The sequence below is a fragment of the Falco naumanni genome, chromosome 11 (genome assembly GCF_017639655.2).
Source record: "Falco naumanni isolate bFalNau1 chromosome 11, bFalNau1.pat, whole genome shotgun sequence".
NCBI classification, from domain to species: Eukaryota; Metazoa; Chordata; class Aves; order Falconiformes; family Falconidae; genus Falco; species Falco naumanni.
Window position 1 is genome coordinate 6,455,577 of NC_054064.1, and position 17,864 is coordinate 6,473,440.

At 42.7% G+C, this 17,864-nt stretch overlaps 1 protein-coding gene across 7 annotated transcripts in view; it reads left to right on the forward strand.

Moving 5' to 3' along the window:
• Positions 1-369: 369 nt before the first annotated feature.
• The window catches only part of RALGPS2 (Ral GEF with PH domain and SH3 binding motif 2), a 135,872-nt gene continuing 118,377 nt past the window's right edge, over positions 370-17,864 (forward strand). For 2 of the 7 annotated variants that reach the window (XM_040609960.1, XM_040609967.1), the window contains exons 1-2: positions 928-1,216; positions 8,020-8,115. The gene's annotated coding sequence lies outside the window, so the exon portion shown is untranslated. Of the gene's footprint in view, positions 660-927; positions 1,217-1,479; positions 1,505-8,019; positions 8,116-17,864 lie in introns of those variants that run through there. The other 5 variants (XM_040609964.1, XM_040609965.1, XM_040609961.1 and 2 more) reach the window with 5 other exon arrangements.

Here is a 17,864-nt window from a genome sequence, read left to right on the forward strand (position 1 = left end):
CCCGGGCCGCTGTCCCGTACCTCCGCATCCCGCTCCCTGCCCCCGGCGGCGGGGGGTGCGGGGCTGCCGGCGGCCCCGCGGAGGGAGCGGCTGGGCCCGGAGGCCCCGCGAGGGGCGGCGGAGGGGCCGCCGGGCAGCGCCGGCCTGAGGGGCGGGAAGGCGGGAAGGCGGGGCGCTCCTCAGAGCGAGGCCGCCCCCCCCCCGCCCCCGTCGCTACGGCAACCCGCGCGGGCGTGGGGCGCGCGCCCCGGCGGTCGTTGAGGCGGGCGCTGCGCGGCGGCGGGTGAGGGGGCCAGGCGCGCGCCCCCGGGGCCCAGCGCACCGCGGAGGCGGCGCTTGCGCAGCCCGCGCGCCCGGCGGTGTCGCTCCGCCACACGGGAGGAGGCGGGCCCGGCGGGGCTCGGTGCGCATGCGCGGGTGGCGGCGGGCACCCCCGCCCCCCCCCGCGTGTGTGTGAGTGTGTGTGTGAGAGAAAGTGTGTGTGTGTGAGTGTGTGGGTGCGTGTGGCGGCGCCGCCGGCTCCCCCGCAGCAGCGCGGCCCGGAGGCGGCGAGCAGCGCTGAGCCACCACGGGCGGCGGGGAGCCCGGCAGCCCCTTCAGCAGCCGGAGCGGCTTCCCCGTCCTCGCCCGGCCCCGCTCATCCATCCCCGCTCTCGCAGGTGAGCTGGGCTGTCGCGGGGAGGAGGAGGAGGAGAAGGAGAAGGAGGGAGCCGCACGGCCGGCGCCCGCCTCCGCGGGGAGCCGCGGCGGGGCTTATTGTCCGGCTCCTCGCAGGAGGAGGAGAGAAGGGAGGCTTAACCCCGGCTGGCACGGCGGGCCCGGAGCGGCTGCCGGCCGGGGATTGGAGGCGCGCCGTCCCCTCCCAGATCCGGGGAGGGTCCCGGCCCCCACCCGCCACCCCGCCGCGGGCCGGCTCCTCGCGGCGCCCCGCGCTCCGCCGCCCACCTGTCGCCCGCCTCCTCACACGGGCGCCGCGGGGGGCGGCGGGGAACGGGGCGCCGTGCGTCCCCCCCCCGGCGCCGACCCCCAAGTCCCGGGGGCCCGGCAGCGCCCCCTCCCCCGCCGGTGCGTGCGCCTGTAAGGCGACGGCGCTGCCCGGGCCGCCCCCCGGCCTCGCTGCAAGATGGAGGGATGCGTGGCCGTGGAGCGAGCCCGCAGCGCGCCTCCGGTCATTTATTCCCCCCCGCCGCTACCTGCGTGAGGGGCCGGAGAGCAGGTTGTGGCCCGGCTCGGGGCGGGGGGGACGGGACGCTGTCTGGAGAGGCCCCGCGGGAGCAGCCGCAGCCCGGGCGAGCGGGTGGTTGTGCGGGTGGGCAGAGCCGCGTTCCCCCGGGGGTCCCCGGGCCCCGCGCCGCGGCGGGGCCTGGCGGAGGCCGGGGCGGAGCGGGCTGGCGGCTGCGGCGGGGCGATACCGCGCTCCGGCCCGCGCTGGGTCCGGGCGCACGGGGGGGTGCGGGCGGGGGGTCCCGCCGCACGACATGGCGTTTGCGGTCTGTAAAACGGGGTGAGCTCAGCGCGCCCAGAGCGTGTTGCCTTGCAGTAAACGGGGATCTGCTTTGGAGGGTGGGCGAGCAGATGCTGTTTATTTGACATCAGGAATGTCTGGCGTATTTCTTTCCTGGCAGCAGATGCTGGAAAAACAGTTCTGTAGAGATATTTTAAATCGAGATGAGTGGTGGTGATAGGTAGTAGTTCGAAGTAACTTGTCCCTGTGTGTTTAATAGCAGTTACCAACCTTGTAAAATTCTGTGGGTATGTTTATCTATGTGCAAGATCCCTATGCTGGCAAAAGGTGCCTTTGCACAGGTCTTATACTCCTCCCTATCTGTTCCTATGCTAAACTAATGAGCTTGGCTATCAGAGGTAGCTAGAAGAGATGGAGGCAATTTGTTTTCAACTGGAATAGGTGGATAAGCAGGCGATCCATGTTTTGTAGGCCTCCAGTGTTGGAGTTTCTCTCAAAGCTGGAAAATGTCATAGGATGCACAGTGATGATTTTCTTATAGCTGCCTGGCTGCAGCTGACTTGATTTTAGTAGCATTGCGGTGATGTTTTATTTCAAAGCAAAATGGGTTTAACTTTCTATTTACATAAAGCTGTAGTTTGTGACCTTTTTTAGTATATAGCCCTACTGTGTTTTTTAGTGGTTGTGCACATCTTTGTTTAATGAACTTCAACTCACCAGTCTGTTTTTTTTAAAATCTTCATTAGGTCTCAGCAGGCCATTAGAAATAACACATGGACCACAGGTTGAATACTGCTGATACTTTTATATTATCCTCATGATAATAGCTTAATTTGTGACCCTTTTAAACAACATCAAATACAGAACAGTGAGGCGTAGAAAAATACGTTGTTTCCCAGAGCTTTCTCTTCACAACATCGATGCGTTTTTTCATGTCTTGCTGTAAGGTTTAGTATCTGTGATAATACAGCCAGAGGATTTCCGTAGGCGCTTCTACGTGAGCTGTACTGGCTTAGGCTCTGCTGCTGTAAATAAACATGATCCACATGGGTGCCAAAGCTGCTTGAGTGAATTGGTACCACAGTGTAACATAGTACAGAAGTTGGTAATTGCTTGTGTTCTTTACTAGCAGTGCCTCTGGTTACTCTGAAAAACATTTCACGTTTCTGGGATAAATAATGAAATTTTTTTCATGTTTCATGGTTTTGTTTGTTTTTAAGGGAAAACTATTACTGCTTTGCACAGCCTCTGCATCCCTGCATGTGGATTGTCTGCAGTTTTGCTCAGAAGTTTGCTAAAGCTAGGTCACTTGAATTGAAAGAGTGCCCTCTGGTGACATCTGTACTTAGCGTTTGGACTGATGTAAAGAAGCACTCCTGCCAGTCTGAAATTAAATATTCCTCCCAGCAAGGCTGGAGGTATATTCTGCACTGAAATGTTAATGTGGCATGTCTGAGGTAGGGACGAGCAGTAACTTGAAAATACACGTGGAAAATTCACAGCAGCTGCTTGGAGTCTGTTACCCCACTGGTGAAATATTCTACCTTGTAATTTGTAGCCTTTGTGGATGAGTTGTGTTGGGGAGCAGGAGCAAATCCTGGCCCTCAGCCAGCAAAAGGGCAGGACTGGATTTTGCTGAGAAATGTTTGATTCCTCAGTTTAATGGAGGGACACCCCCAACTCCCCAAACCTTTTCATGAAGCTATCCTGTTTGCTGTCAGTTTGTGGGTTTGGTTTTTTTTCTGAAACCTGCCTTCGCAGAGGTTTTGGAGAGATTTTTTCCTTGCACACCTGTATCTTGCTAGTGACTGTGTAGACTGAAAATCCCAATGTTTAGATATTTTATTGTTCTTGATGGTGCGCAGCACCAGTGAAGAATGAAGATACAGGGCTAACTTTTTAACTTCAGTTACTTGTGTAAACTTTGATTTTAAATTCTCTGTGGTTTGTAATAAATGTCTTTTAACATTTCAGAAAGCTAATAAAAGTCTTAGTGTGCTAATGTTCTGCTTGACAAGTCTTTGAATAATAAAATATTTGAATTTATGAGGATACAGCTCGATGTTAAAGCAGTTCCCCCCCCAATTTTTTTTTCTTCATTGAGGTTAGGGATTAATCTTTTCCTTTGTATTTGCTTTGAGCTGAGTCATTTCAATTCCTCCTTTTATTCAATAAATAAAGCTGAGTTGAAAACTTCCTTTAGGGGTGGGGAGTGTAATTGGTTGCATTTTTGTCAAAGTATAAGACATCAAAGGCATGGTATATTTCTGAGTCAAGTGGTTTACAGCCCGTGTTAGAAAAGGTACTTAAAAATGCATTTTCAAAATAATGAGTAAACATTTATTTTCATAACCTTTACATTTAAATACCCGGAACTGCTGCAGTAGAAATCATCTTTTAAGTTTTGCATTTGTAATATTTATTGCATGAACAGAAGCTTTGTGGGCTTCATGTTTTGTCTATTTATGAACTAATCAACTTAAAAGACTGCTGAAGTGAGAGTCGTAATGTTACAGTTGAGTGTTTTAAGTAGATGTTCTGTATGGTTAGTCCCCTAGAACACGTGGATGTGTGACTGCAACTCTTTTTACTTTACAAAGATCCTTAAAGGCCTTATAGGACTCCAGGAAAAATGGCATTGGAGTCCTTCTCATGGGCAAGGTGGTATGACCCAGTAGTCTGCTGAGCAGAAACACGACATCAGAAATCAGAGCTTGAGCAAGGCAGATGTGGGGTGTCAGGTAGAGAGCTTGCAACCCTGCCGCTGCAGCAGCAGTCACTGGGCTAAGCTGGTGGCAGCAGCTTTGTGCAGTCTGGAGGAGCTGTATAAAGCAGAGAAGGTGGTGGTGGTGGCAGGGAAAGGAGAGGGTGGCCCAAAGTTGCAGAATGGGAGGATGTATTCAGCAGCAGGATATGTTCTGAACGTAGGAGCTTCTTGCTGTGACTTTCAAAAGTCAGCATGGTGTTGATGATGGCTGAGGAAGGTGGAGACTCCTGTCTGTGTTTCAGTTCATAGAGCAGTTTGTTTACAAAAACTGACCTGTTCACTGAATCTTATAGTATAGCAAAATAAAAAAAACCTGGGAAATCTAGTGGACCAGTACTAAGTATTTTAAAATACAGTGTTCCTGACATGCATAAAAGATTACTCTCTTGAGTTGATTGTTGTGAGGTGTGCTGCTCTCTAGTACGCCCACAGCTGGTCTTTTCAGAACTCTTTACAGGCTTCCAGGTGGGTTGTAGGCTGTCATGTGGCACAAATGGTGTCTTCCTTGAACTCAAGGAGATGCCTTGAGTATGGTCTCAGAATCCTTGCTGTCCCAGCTTTATTTTCAGTATAACTTTTTCCATGGCTGTAACTTCAGCGTAGAGAAGCAATGACATCCATGCTTATTGTGTGCCTTTCTGTAAGTGAGGATAGGATTACCTTTTCCTTCCCCTGTCTGTGTTGTCTTATAGTCCTGACTATGGGAACAACAGTGTGTAGGTAGAACTGCAGGGCAGTAATGCTGGGGAAAAAAGAAGCTGCGTACCTTGCAGGTCCTGGCAGCTTTGCCCTGGTTTCCATAGGGCTATACCAGTCAGGCTGCGTTTTGGCTCTTTGTGACTGTATCAAGCACATCAACAAGTCAAGGTTTCCTGCCCCAGAAAATCTCTGGCTGTGTTGCAGTGCCTGAAACAGAGAGGCTCAAGAGCTGCTTGGTCAGAATATCAAGAAACGCTCTTGTCAGCCCCTCTTATGCATCATTTTTGTGATTTAAAAACCTGCTTATTTCTCAGTGGTAAAGAGCAGCCTCCTTTGTTAAAGATTAAGCATGTAACATAGCAGTTGACTTGATGCCAAATTGAGAGAGCAATGCATCTGTTGCTGTTTGGTGGTCAAATGGAAGCCCTCCCCTTTTTTCTCTTGGAGGCAGGTATTGCTTGCAGTCCGCTATGGTAGGATTCATCTTGGTGCAAACTTGTAAGTGTAGTAATTTATTCTGTTTCTTTGAGGTGTCGAACTTGTGACCTCTTCTCCATGCTTGTTTCAGAATTACGTTTATATGTATACATACGAATACATCTCATAGGCAGTATTAGATTGCAAGTGAACTGGGAGATGCATGTGCCTGCCCTGTTTTCTCTGGTCTGTCTGGGGAGACTGTAAGTCTTCCCCATATATTGTAAGTGTGACCACAACAGTTGATGTAGCTCAGTGCCTCATCAGCATGTAGTTGAGATTTGAACATGGATTAGAACAAGCTGGCTGAAGTTCAATCGAGATAAAATATACATGATGATGTGGATGTAATTATCAGCCTTCCTGATTGAAGGAGTGCATTTGCCATTAGGTAGACGTGTTAGTGCCCTCTGGTGACTCGAGTTTATTAGTTGTTGTTCTTAGTAATGATATTGAAGCAGTAAAATCAGTTTTTTAAATCTTTGACTAGAAGATTGAGATCTCCTCACCTGACTAGAGCTGACTAGAATTTGGCTGGAAGTTGCCTGTGCCCTTCCTCCTCCCATTGGTTTTAGATCATTGCAGTAGCTCATAGTGCAAGGAATGAAATATCACTTGGGGAGAGCCTGGGCCAGTTAAGGAAGAAAGAAAAGCAGAAATGTCAGAGAGGGAGACCAGTTGTTAAGCTTGCTATAGGATCCACTGCCGAAAAGTGGTCGGCCCCATTTAGTAATTTGTTGGAGCTTGTGAATCTCCTCATTTACACTGCTTGTGCTGCATGTCTGTAGGCTGTCTGCGGGCTGAAGCACTCAGAGTGGCAGAGAAGAAATGTGTAATGGGTGTTGCAGAGAAGCTTGAGATAACGCTAGTTTTCATGCTGTAACTCCATTTTAAAGCGATTTGGAGGCAAAATGGGATGCAGAAGGCTTTGCTTGCTTTGGAGCTGTCTCAGTAGGACTCTGTGGCACTGATACTATGGGATATGTATGTGTTACCTCTTTTTCTCTTTAATGGTGCTGTGGTATTGGCAGCAATCAATTAAGTTTGAAGTGACCAAGGACTGGCTATCAACTCTCTGATCATTGTTGTAGTAATGTGGCATTAAAAGCTGTTTGATTTGTGCCTCCCTCATTATTCATTAAGGGACAACTTTGAGGCTATGGAATTTGCTTTCCTCATTGAGACAGGCTCAGATTGATCGAACTAGGGAAGAAGAATATTGATCTTTTTTTCAAGTCAGAGGTGTATTTCTTGGATAATGGTGGCTAGATAAAACTGGCAGAGATCCTGAAAAAGTGATCTTAATGCAGTTTGTAAATTGGATTGCTTTTATCACATGATTAAGGTGCCCAGGGTTTGGGATAATTGTCTAAACTATGATATTACATTTTCATTTAGAGTGACTGGAGTTGGACCAGTAAGTGAATAAACAGGACTAGTACAGAGTTTTTTCTGCTGTGATACAACCTTTTCAGATTAATGTCTAGGCAGGCAAAAGCCTCCAATAAAAATCTGAAAGTCTGTTTACTGATTTTTTTGTTTCTTTGTAAGCTTCGTGTCTGAATTTGTACCTGAATAGACCTGTAAGCACAGGTGGAGCTGTGACTTAGTTCCATGTCAAACTCAAATTTATAAACTCTTTAAAAGGTTGTGTTTCTAGTTCACTTGTTTTAGCACCAAGTTGTTTGTTTAATCTTCTAATTTCTCTTGTTACCGGGTTGGTAACATTGGGGTCCTCCACAGCTGTGACTAAATTTGTTTGTAATTTGAGTTAGGTTGTGACCCCACATGCAGTGAGGCAGCTTATTTATTGACTTTATTTTTCAGCCATACAAAATCTTGTGCTGATGTCATGTTAGAGAAAAGAATGAACAAAAGCAATTAGTGGTGGAGATGACTGGCAAGTACAAAATCAAGAGTTCCCATAAACCAGCTGAAATCAATTAAGTGGATCAGTAGTCCTTTTGGTTATAGTTGAGCTTGTGGAGTGTTGATTTCTGGTACCAGTGTACGAGCTCAGCTCTACTCTGAATCCCTAGCTGGGTTTGCTAGCCTGGGAACTTGGGATAAAACTTCTTAGTTTCAGATTTCATGCAGAAATATTTGAGGCATTATAAGATCCTGGTGACATTTCTGGAAACTCCTTTGCGCAGAGCTAAACTTAAGTGTTTGCACCTTTTAGCATAGGCTGGTGGAGTGAGTTGGGAAAGATGGTGGTGCTACTGGAAAGCTGGTAATACAGCTGTTTCTCTGATCAAGCAAAAGCTAATCCAGAAGCCTGTAAAGTATTTTGGGGATTTCAAAATCATCTGCAATCGCCTTACTTGTGTGAAGTGTTAGAATGCTGGTAGCATCGCATAGTTTCTTAGGTGTACATTTCACATTAAGCACACATAAATTGTTTGAAGTGCTAAATCAATAAAAGAAAAAATGGCCCCAAGAATTGGGCTATGAGCTCCCCCATTAAAGCGTCACTGTTTTGTCCTGTCACTAATTAGTAACTCTAGTATAATGAGGTGTATTGATAACGCATATGGTTAAGCAGATGACTCATCATCATTGTATTTCCTCTCCTGCTCTGTCACACAACTGACTTTCTCTGTGGTTAAAGGGCGCCTGAACTGTGCTGCCGTTGCTAGCAAGTCCAGACCACTCTGCCAACAGCCTTGTCTTTGATTACCAGCCAGTTTTCCCATGTGCTTTATTGGTAAGTATACCTGAATAGGGGCAGCTATCTCATTTATTTTTAGAATAACAGTCAAGTGCTTTTAGACTGACTAATCTGTTTGGGTGTTAGTTGTCAGACTTGTCTGGTAAGTACCTTTAAATAATTTTGGTATTGATCAAACTTTTCTATGTAACCTTGAGGGTTATAAATACCAACAGGGATTTTGGAAAGGAATAATGTATACAAAGAGTAGAATCTCTTGAGTTCAGTCCTTCCATGCAGCTGAGGTTATCTTCAGGTATCTTCTGGAGCTCAGAGTGCAAAATTACTGAAGGCTTAGCAAGATTTCTTCTTTGCGCCACGCTACTACTGTGCTTCTGAGGACAGTGTGGTGAACAGTGAGCAGCCTGAAACTTGAGATGTTTGTTCAGGCAGATAAAACCTGGCCCTTGCACGTCTGCCTTAAGATAGGATGAGGATGAACAATCATTACCTAGGTATAAGGCTTTATTATTACTTTTTAATATGTCGTACGTGGATGGTGTCAGGTGTGCCGTTTCTAATGCAACTGGTTTCCATTTTATTTATATAATAATAGCAAGTGTACCTCTGTAGTAGAAATGGTTTTGCTGCTCCCTCTTTGAAAGTTGCTTGGCTAGCCACCCTTTGCTGATTGATTGCCCTATTGATGATACGTAATTTCTTCTAGTCCTTGTTTGTGGTGTTCTGTTTTTTTTCATCCCAGTCTGGGCCTATTTTGAGTTTATTTTGAACAGATTTTGTCAGATAACTCTTTGATAATAGATTTTGATGTTCTTGGTGATACACCTTGCTAAAAGTGCTTTTCTCCTTACTAGTGGATGGTAACTTTCTTTCTGATGCAGCCTAGTTTATGGCATTTCCAGTCATGGTAATAATTTTTAATGGTGCTTTAAACAAGTATTTTGTTGTGCTGGACAAGGTCTTCATAACAAATGTACCAAAGGCAGTAGTACCAAATCTAATTGCAGTATGAAACTGTGATTCTTTGGTGGTTGGGGGTTTTTTTGGTTTTGTTTTTTTAACACATGTGTATAGATCTAACTATGCTGGCAGAAAGTTACTTTATTTGTGGAAGTTGTTCAGCAATACTGGCAGTAACTATTAAAGTGTTCAAAGTGTCCACCCAGAATACTTCTCTCTCCAAACTTTTAGAAAGTTGTTAACAAAATTGTAGTCAGGAGATCAAACAAAAAGGCAAGCTTGATAACTGTTTTCACTTGAGGTGGGTGCCAGATGTAGGTTGTTTTATAAAGCTGAAGGCATGTTAAAGTGATACTAAGGAAGTAGAAAAACAGCTTTTGAGGTACAGTATTTCTTTACCTTTGAAGAACAGCATTTCTATTCATAAGCAGATAGTGTGCTTCAAGACCTGCTTTCAGATAGCACTTCCTCAATGTCTGCATGTAATGGCTTGCCCTTGTGCTTAATCAACTTGCTGACTTTTTTTTTTTAATGTGGGTAGGGTCTGTGTGATGACAGAACTCAAACTGTATTTCATGCTTTGACTTGTGTTTAATACTTCTGAAAAGTTAATCTTGACTCTTTTCTGCAGCTTAGTTGTGGAGACGCTTCTTCGTTAGGACTTAGTTCATATTTCAGATAAGGTAATTTAACTTCTCTTAAAAGAAGTATTCATACAAATCTGTGTATAAGCTAGCATTCAGGTATTTTGGTTTGTTAGAGACGTCTAAAAATTCCAGCAATCAGAACTCCTTTAGTTTCTTCTCCTTTCGGTAACAAATGCTGTGTGATTAGGAGAGGGCATAGAAGTATCCATGTATTTATTGTTACATGATCCCAAATTATTTTTTATATGTACAGTGGAAAGTTTTAAAAATATTTAAGGTGATGTTATGCCAGGGCACCCAGAGGAGCTTACTAAAAATTTGTTGTTTTTTTTTTTTGTCCTGTGAAATGGTGTGCCTTTCCTGTTCTATTTGATGAATTTATAGTTGAAAACTGAAACACCTGTGGGTGTGGAAGCAGGGTTGTGCACTTACAGCACATGCTTGTTGTAAGTCCAAAGAGTATGTGCAAAATGGGTATGACTTCTTAAACAAATCTAGACTTAGAGTATCAAAGGTATATGTGCTAATGATTTGGGGCTGACACAGCTTTGCTGAGAAGTAATTCTTGATCTGAATTTCGTATCTTAAAAGGTAATGAAGACATTAATTGAAAGGGTATTGCTGAGGCCAAAAAGCTTTTTATAAAGGATAGCTTAGGAAAATCTGAAATCTGTTGTGCGTATCTATGTAGTAATGTAACTCAGAGGTGTGTTGTATTTGTGTTATGCTAAGTTAGATAGACACAGAAATCCAGTTAGCCTGTGTTAAGTGATACTGCTAAAAAGGGAAGCTTGTTTGATAAATAATGCAAGTAGCTAGTGTGAAAGATGTTTTGCTAAGCTGTTGCACCTACAAAACTTTAAATCCCTCATTTATTTGTAAACAAAGGTATATTCTAGAAAAGTTGAGAGCTTTAATTACGTCAGCTGTACCTATTCTTTTAGGAAAAGCTAGCTCTTATTTTCATCACAGAAAAAAATTTTCCATGGTTTTACATTCTTTTTCTTCCCCTCTTTCTATGAAGTGATAGTCTTAAGTGGAAAACAGAATTGGGCAGTAATGGAGTTAAAGGACATGGACAGAAGTGACATCTCTTCAGGGAGCAGGAAAAAAGGCTTCCCTTGCTGTCTTGGGATGTGCTGGAGTTTCTGTGTTGCTTTTAGGTGTCAGATTGCTGTGTAGACTGGTACTGAATGTCATAGATATCTTCTTGATTTTACTTGTCAGAGTGAGGTAGGGAAGATGAGGAGAAGTGATGGGCTTTAGCAACTTAAGTTCTTGTTGCTGGTGTCATCTTTCCCTATTACATTCCTGGTCATTAATGGAATCCGATATCTTTTTTTTCCCTAGGGCAATATGGTGTGTTTCTATGATCTTGTCATTAGACTAGCCGATCAGCATTGCTTTGTGGCTTTTTCTGTGTTTATGGTTCTCTGAGTGTTGGTAAAAGTGCTTTCTTACAAGAAGAAAACTGCAATTTTTGGGAATTCATATTTGGCATCACTTCTAATGCAGAGGAGGCCGATGGTTTTTTAATGTAACAATCCTCAAAATAAAAAAACATATCTCAGAAGAGAAAAAGAGGTCTTGCCTAAGCTGGAGGTGCCATTTGTGAATTGTGTTCTTTTTGGGGGCTGGGGCTGGATAGAGCATGCAGTTGTGCCCCAGAGAGAATTGATGTTGTTTGCTTCATTCCTCAGTGAGGGAGCTGGCTTATGCAGCAGTCTCTGTCGTAGAACAGCGCTGCTGCCTGCTAGTTGATAGCTTTGTCAGATTTACGGTGTTTATTAGCCACATGCAACTCGGCTGGAAAATGCTATTCTGTTGTTTGTGAAAAAAACCCAACCAGATTCTTAGATTGGAAAGATCCTGTAAATCACTATATGAATATTGCATTTAAATTGGTAGCTGTGTTTGCTGTTTCTGCTGAGGTTGTTTTTCTCTGTTGTCTTGGAGGCAGTGGAAGAAAAGTTTGTGTAGCTCGTTAAAATGCCTTAGCTTTTAAGTGATAAAGCTGTTTCAAAAGTATGCCACCTGCCAAAACCTCGCTAACCCTGTTGTGGCATGACTTCAGTGGTATTTCAACAGTAAGGTACCAATACTGTATTTATGATGTGGAGGGCTCTCATTTATGTTTAAATAACATTCATGACCAAAATGAGCCTTCCAGCTTGGCAAGTTGGAACATGAAACTAACTAAAAAAAAAAATCAAAGTATTTTCAAAGTGCAGCTGAGGTACTGTTGCTTTCGGCCATTCATTTAGCAGGCAAGAGGCAACTCAGATCCTGGTAGTGTAGAATGAGGAAATGAATTACTAATTTGTGTGTTGTTTGGTTTTTATTAAAAAAATAATTCACTGATATGAATAATCTTGGCTTTGTGACAACACTGAAAGACCTGAATTTATTTAGTTATAATATCTATTTTTTTAAACTGTAGAAAAATTCATCCCTGTATTCATCTCTTTGACCAAATTATTTGTAGTTCAGATTTTCCAAATCCTCATGGGCAGTAGCAGTTGAATCACTTGTAGTGGAGTGCTGCGGTATCACCAAGTATCAAAACACAGTGAAAACTTGGGTCAAACACATATCAGGGTTAGGAGAAGTGGGCCTGGATAGGGCTTGTGTGTCCCTCCATGATACCCAGCTGATTTGCTGTTACTTGCTTATGGGTCTAGCTCACAGCATGAGAGGTCACAGCTTTTCTTTCTTGTTCCTGGATTATGGCCTTCCCTCGTCAGTAGGTTTTATTTCTCGTTCTGGGGTCCATGGGCTTTCTCACCTCTGAACTTGTGTATGTATGTTTGGGAGTCTTGCTTTTCTCTAATGTTTTTTCAGGAAGGACAAAATGGACTGTGATCAACCTGTGATGCTCCTTAATGTTTGAGGGGAGAGGCCACATGAATAACATCTTTGTCTGGGCTATCTGAGTATCCATTGTAGTGCTGCTTTTCCTAGCTAGGAGAACATAGTCATGCCACAAGTTGATTACTTGAAGTGATGCATTTAAAAATAGCTTCCTGTGACTTTTTTGGAGATCATCTTTGTATTTATTATGAAGTAGAATGTTTTGGAGGCTTGAAGCCAAATTTTACCAGATCTTCCTAGAAGGAGATAAGGGGAGGTACCAACATGTTCAAACAGACCTCAAGATTTCTTAAATAAAGTTTATCCACTCTTTTTGGAGTCTAAAAAATAAATGTAAAAATTCACATGATCATGAGATGTGTGAGGTGAGAAATGAAGTAGATTGTGTGGTTTGATTATGCTTGGTCAGTATATTTGGATATACCTCTTTCTGAACCTACACGCTTCTAGTTAGATCATTAATGCTTTTGTGTTTTCTTTAGAGAATCAGAACACTTTAGGGAGGACACCTGAGGGTCGTCTAGTCCATACTGTTGCTCAGGGCATGGCAAACAGTTTATTAGTAGAACTATTTGGAAATACTGCAATATAAAGTATTCTAATGTCTCTTGTATGTCATCAAATAATGTCTTCTGGAATTGCAAATTTATATGATTTCTGAACTGGGAATCAAATTCAGTCCTTGCCACAATAATTGCAGTGTTAAGGTAATTTGTCTTAAACTCAGAATAATAGGGCATTAAAAGTGCGTAAATGTTGCAGGATTTTCAAAAGTACATGATTCTGCAGGATGAGGTTCTTCAGCTGGCCAGCCCACGGGCTCTGCTCTGCCTCTGCAGGGCAACGAAATGTCTGGCTGGCAGCTTGGGTTCCCTGTGCAGCTCTCCCAACTCAGTCTGTTTCCCTGCACAGTTTTCTCTTTGTGGGGCTCTTGTGTCGAATCAAACAAGGCTACTCACGGTTTGGTGTGCAGTGTCCATTTATATTTCTTATGTTGATGGATTTCCTTGTACAACAAGGACAGTTTAATGTCAGTAATGATGTAACGATGAAGCAGTATCAAATCCTTGTACAAGTTGTAACTTAGGCTACCGGTTCCAAATACTGAGAAACTGTTCCTCAGAACCTTTTGGTTCTCTGTGTTAGTCATGGCCTTTCCTAGTGGTTTTCTTCCTACTGAAGGTGTATCTTGCATGACGGCAAAAATGGTCATCTTGGCCAAGCTATGTATTTATTTGGGTGGCTGAATTTATTTATTTTTTTTTTACTAAAACTCGTAAGACAGCAATACAGGGCTTGACAGAGCCTCAAAGAAGTGTTGTGCTTTGATTTAGATGAGGTGAGGAATTAGCTTTCATTGGTTTGTCCTGTATGGATAATCTCTGTTGCTTGAGAGTAAGCCAGTTTGGGCCAGAAGATTCCTTCTCTCTGCAGAAGGGGGGCAAAAGATTGTTGTGCAAAATTTAGGGCAGAACTCTTGCAAGGTTTCCTGCCAGAAGTTGCTAGAGAACAGAAGAGCTTACCTGGTAGGTGTGTTAGGATCCAAGGATCTTTGCTTTTGTTCTAATTGTGATTTTTCTCAAGATCTGCACTACCCCTTTGTTATAGCACTGTGGTGATTTTGGTGATCCTAGAAAGGAAAGCAAAGAATTTTCTAATTAGTGTGCTAAGAGCAGAGATTTCAGCTGTTAGTACTTGTAACTGAAGTAGCAGTTTATAGTGGATTTTTTTGGAAGGTGCTAGTCTGTGTGCTTTTTAAAGATACTGTTAACATCACTGAATAGTCACACAATAGTGGTTTTTGCATTCCTAATTGTGATATCCTGCCGTGTGATGGTGTGGACTACCTTGCATTACAGCATTCTGCATTTACTTTTTATCAGTTAAAAGATTAACACAAAGATGAATATAACTTTCTTTTTAGTTACATAAACTGTTAAACTGCATGATTTCCTTAAGAAGAAATAGTGTTATCTGCTGTAAAACAGATTTACATTCAAAATGCCATTCTCCTTCAAATTCCTATCAAAACTATGTTGAGTACAGGTTCTCTCTCTGTCTTTGCTCTTGGACCCAAGTTTTCAGCTTGCATGTAACTTTTAATGCATGCATCCATTGATTTGGCAGAAGTGGACACAGCTGCATTTCATAAGCTGAGGGATATGTTTGAGTAACAACTATCCAGTCATCCTCTGAATATCTCAAATATCCAAGTAGAATTTGGATAGGATTTCACTTGTGAACTTACTGTGTTGAGTTCATAGTGCTGGAATAATCTTAAAAATCCTGTTTGACAGACTGTATTGAAGGCATACTGGAATCTTTGTATGCGGGGTGAACGAGCTGCACTTGACTCGCAAATACTGAAAAGACCAGCAAATGCTGCTGTTCTTTCAGCAGTTGCCACGCTCTTAAAGGCATATAAAAATTGCAGGATTCCCCATGCTTTCTGTGAGATCTGGAAGAAAACTCTTGCCCCTACTTTGAACATATTTAACGGTTCTCACTTGGCTTAAGTGTCTGCAGCCTTTCTATGTCTGTCAAACCAGGCAGGCCCATCAACGTTGTGTGTATGTGTTCATCTTGTGCCTTTACTTCTTTAATGCCAGTAAACTATGTCCAGGTTTGTGTTCTCTTTTCCTGGTTTGCTAATCATATTGCCACTAAATCCAGTGTAGAGCTAAAGGATATGTGCACCTCTTCAGCAGTTAATGATTTTTACGTTCCTCATTTGAAGCATGGCTCTCAAGCAGAATAGCTTAACTCTACCTCCTTAGAAAGTAATTTGAGAAATTACTTGATTTCCTTGGTTCCTGGTTAAACTTGTCATGTGTGCTGGAAAGAACTTTACCATTAACTTTGCCCCTGCAGTTTCTTTTTCCCTGTTTTGTAACAAGATTTTGAGGCTTGTCTTCACTACCATTGGAGGTATACAAATGTTTTTGCTTAGTTGGTTCTCGTGCTTTGCCAGCTATGCTCTTCAAATTAATGCTTATGCTACATCTCAGTATCTTTTTGATGTCTTCTGGAAAATACTGTATTCTACATCAGTTATACAAGTTCTGCAAACTCTGTGGATATTTATTATGTCATTCCTTCTTTAGAGCAGATCCTTTCATCAATAATGTCGATAGATGGCTTAGAAATAGCTCCAGCAGGGCTCTCATTTATACTGTCCATTTACCCGAAGTTGCATTTAGTTTTTCTGCAGATTCAACTGTTGTTGTTAGTGCAGAGAAGTGGTAAGGTGGTATACCGGAATTTCAGGCCTCCAAATATATGTCTGCCTTGGGTATCTAAAGAGACAAGATTTCCCTGCAATCTACTGTCAATTTCTGGTTTGATAACAAGAAAAAAATGATACCTGCTTAAAAATCCACTATCCTCCTTCATGAAAATGTTCACCCTAAATTATTTTGGTTGAAGCAAACATATGCTTGGTCTCCAATTTCAGGCATTTGGAGTAGGTTGTTGACATCTGGTTGGGCCAGCTGACAAATCCTCCATGGATTTATCTGGTCATTCTTGAACATTTAAAACAAGGTTCCAACATGCATTTGGTTTGTTGAAATCATGGATTTGTGTGAATGAATTTGGGTTTGCTCACTTTCTGTATCATGATTTATTTATTAGGTAGGTGCTTTGATGGTCAGCAGTTACTGACTGGTCTTGGGTTAAGAAAAATATTTAATATTACACTGTTGTTATTTGGGTCTTTACCTGCTGTCTGGTTAGTTGCCTGATTTACTGATGTTCTTCCAAAGGGAGTTAGAAATGTGGGAAAGATGTGAATGCTTGGATGGATAACTGATTTATGTATTGTTTACTTGTAGAAGTTGGATACTCTGAGCTTGACATACTTTCATAAAGGAATGCAGGGGATAGTGGCACAGTCAGAAAATCCAGCTCTCTTCGCCAAATGCCTATTGTAGTTCCACATAAGTCACTGTACCAAATATAGGCAATTTATAGGCTGTTAGTTTTGGATTTTTTCGCTGTTTGCACCGTTGCTATAGAAATGGTACTAACTTCCACATCAATGCATGATGTTAAAAAAAGAATAATTATAGAGAACATAATTGAAATGTTGGCACCACAGGTTTTATTGATAAATACTGTACCCACCTCTCTGAAAGCTACATTTTAAACCAGACGAAGGTGGTGTGTCTTGTTCAAGAAAGATCCTCATTGTTTATTAATGGCTTTAGAAAAAATATGGTAAAATAATCTCTCATGGTATTTTCTCCTTCCTGAAGGAGGAAGTCAGGCATTCGATGTCAGAGGAGTTCTGCTGCCTTTTCCCTAAAAGTAAATCTTTTTTGTCTTACTGCACAGAGAAAGTGTGCATTTGAGGCAGGTGTATGTACTGAGTCTTTAATTCTGTGGATTTGGAGGCTGTTACTCAGCAACAGTGAGTACGTTGTCATCTCTCACTTGTTAAAAATCCCTCCTAGGATGGTTTGGTCATCTTGTTTTGTATTTGGCTGTTCACAGTTTTGATTCTAGCACTTAATGCCTATAGAAGTTTATGCAATGACTTGCATGGATATTTGAGTTTTCTTCATATCCGCATGTGATATGTAGGTTTACACAGAATATCCAGTCTAGATCCTCAGTCTCAGTTTTCATGCCTGTTTTTTCTTATATGTGCTTTTGGCATCTGGGTTGCGGTGATTGTTGGTGACAGAGTTCCTGTAGCCTATTGACAGTAACAAGGCTCATGCTGTCAGTTGTCATCTGTTTCAGAACTTGCAAGTGTGCAGTTGCACATAAAATTCTATCTAAATATTTTTTTCCAAATCTCCTTCTTGTGAAGTACTTTTTCTATTCTGAGAGAAGGTATGCCGTGCTCATGTGTCCATTTATAGATTGTTATAATGATTTTCTTCAAGTTTGTCCTTGGCTGGAATTCTTAGTGTTGCCCGATTTTAAAATAAAAAAATAACTGAAAAAACTTGAAACTAAGAGTAAAACAGACAGCATCTAGAAACTTTTCATAGTGAGTGTGTTGTGATACTTTTGCTGATGCTCAGTCTATAATAATTCTTCCCTGTCCGTGTGTCTCTTGCATTATCCAGAAATGCAGCAAAACTGTGGATCCGAGTACCTCTGAAAAGATTATTTGGATCCCGCAGTTCGTGCTAGCAGCTTTCAGTGCTCAGCTATTGCATGCTCTTCAGAACGTTGCCCATGGGTGTATTCTGGCTTTGTTAGTTCCACTGGTATCATGCCTGCACATGTAACCCATAACAAATATTTTGCAAATTCAGCATCAGTTAATCAACATGATATTAATCATTTACTACT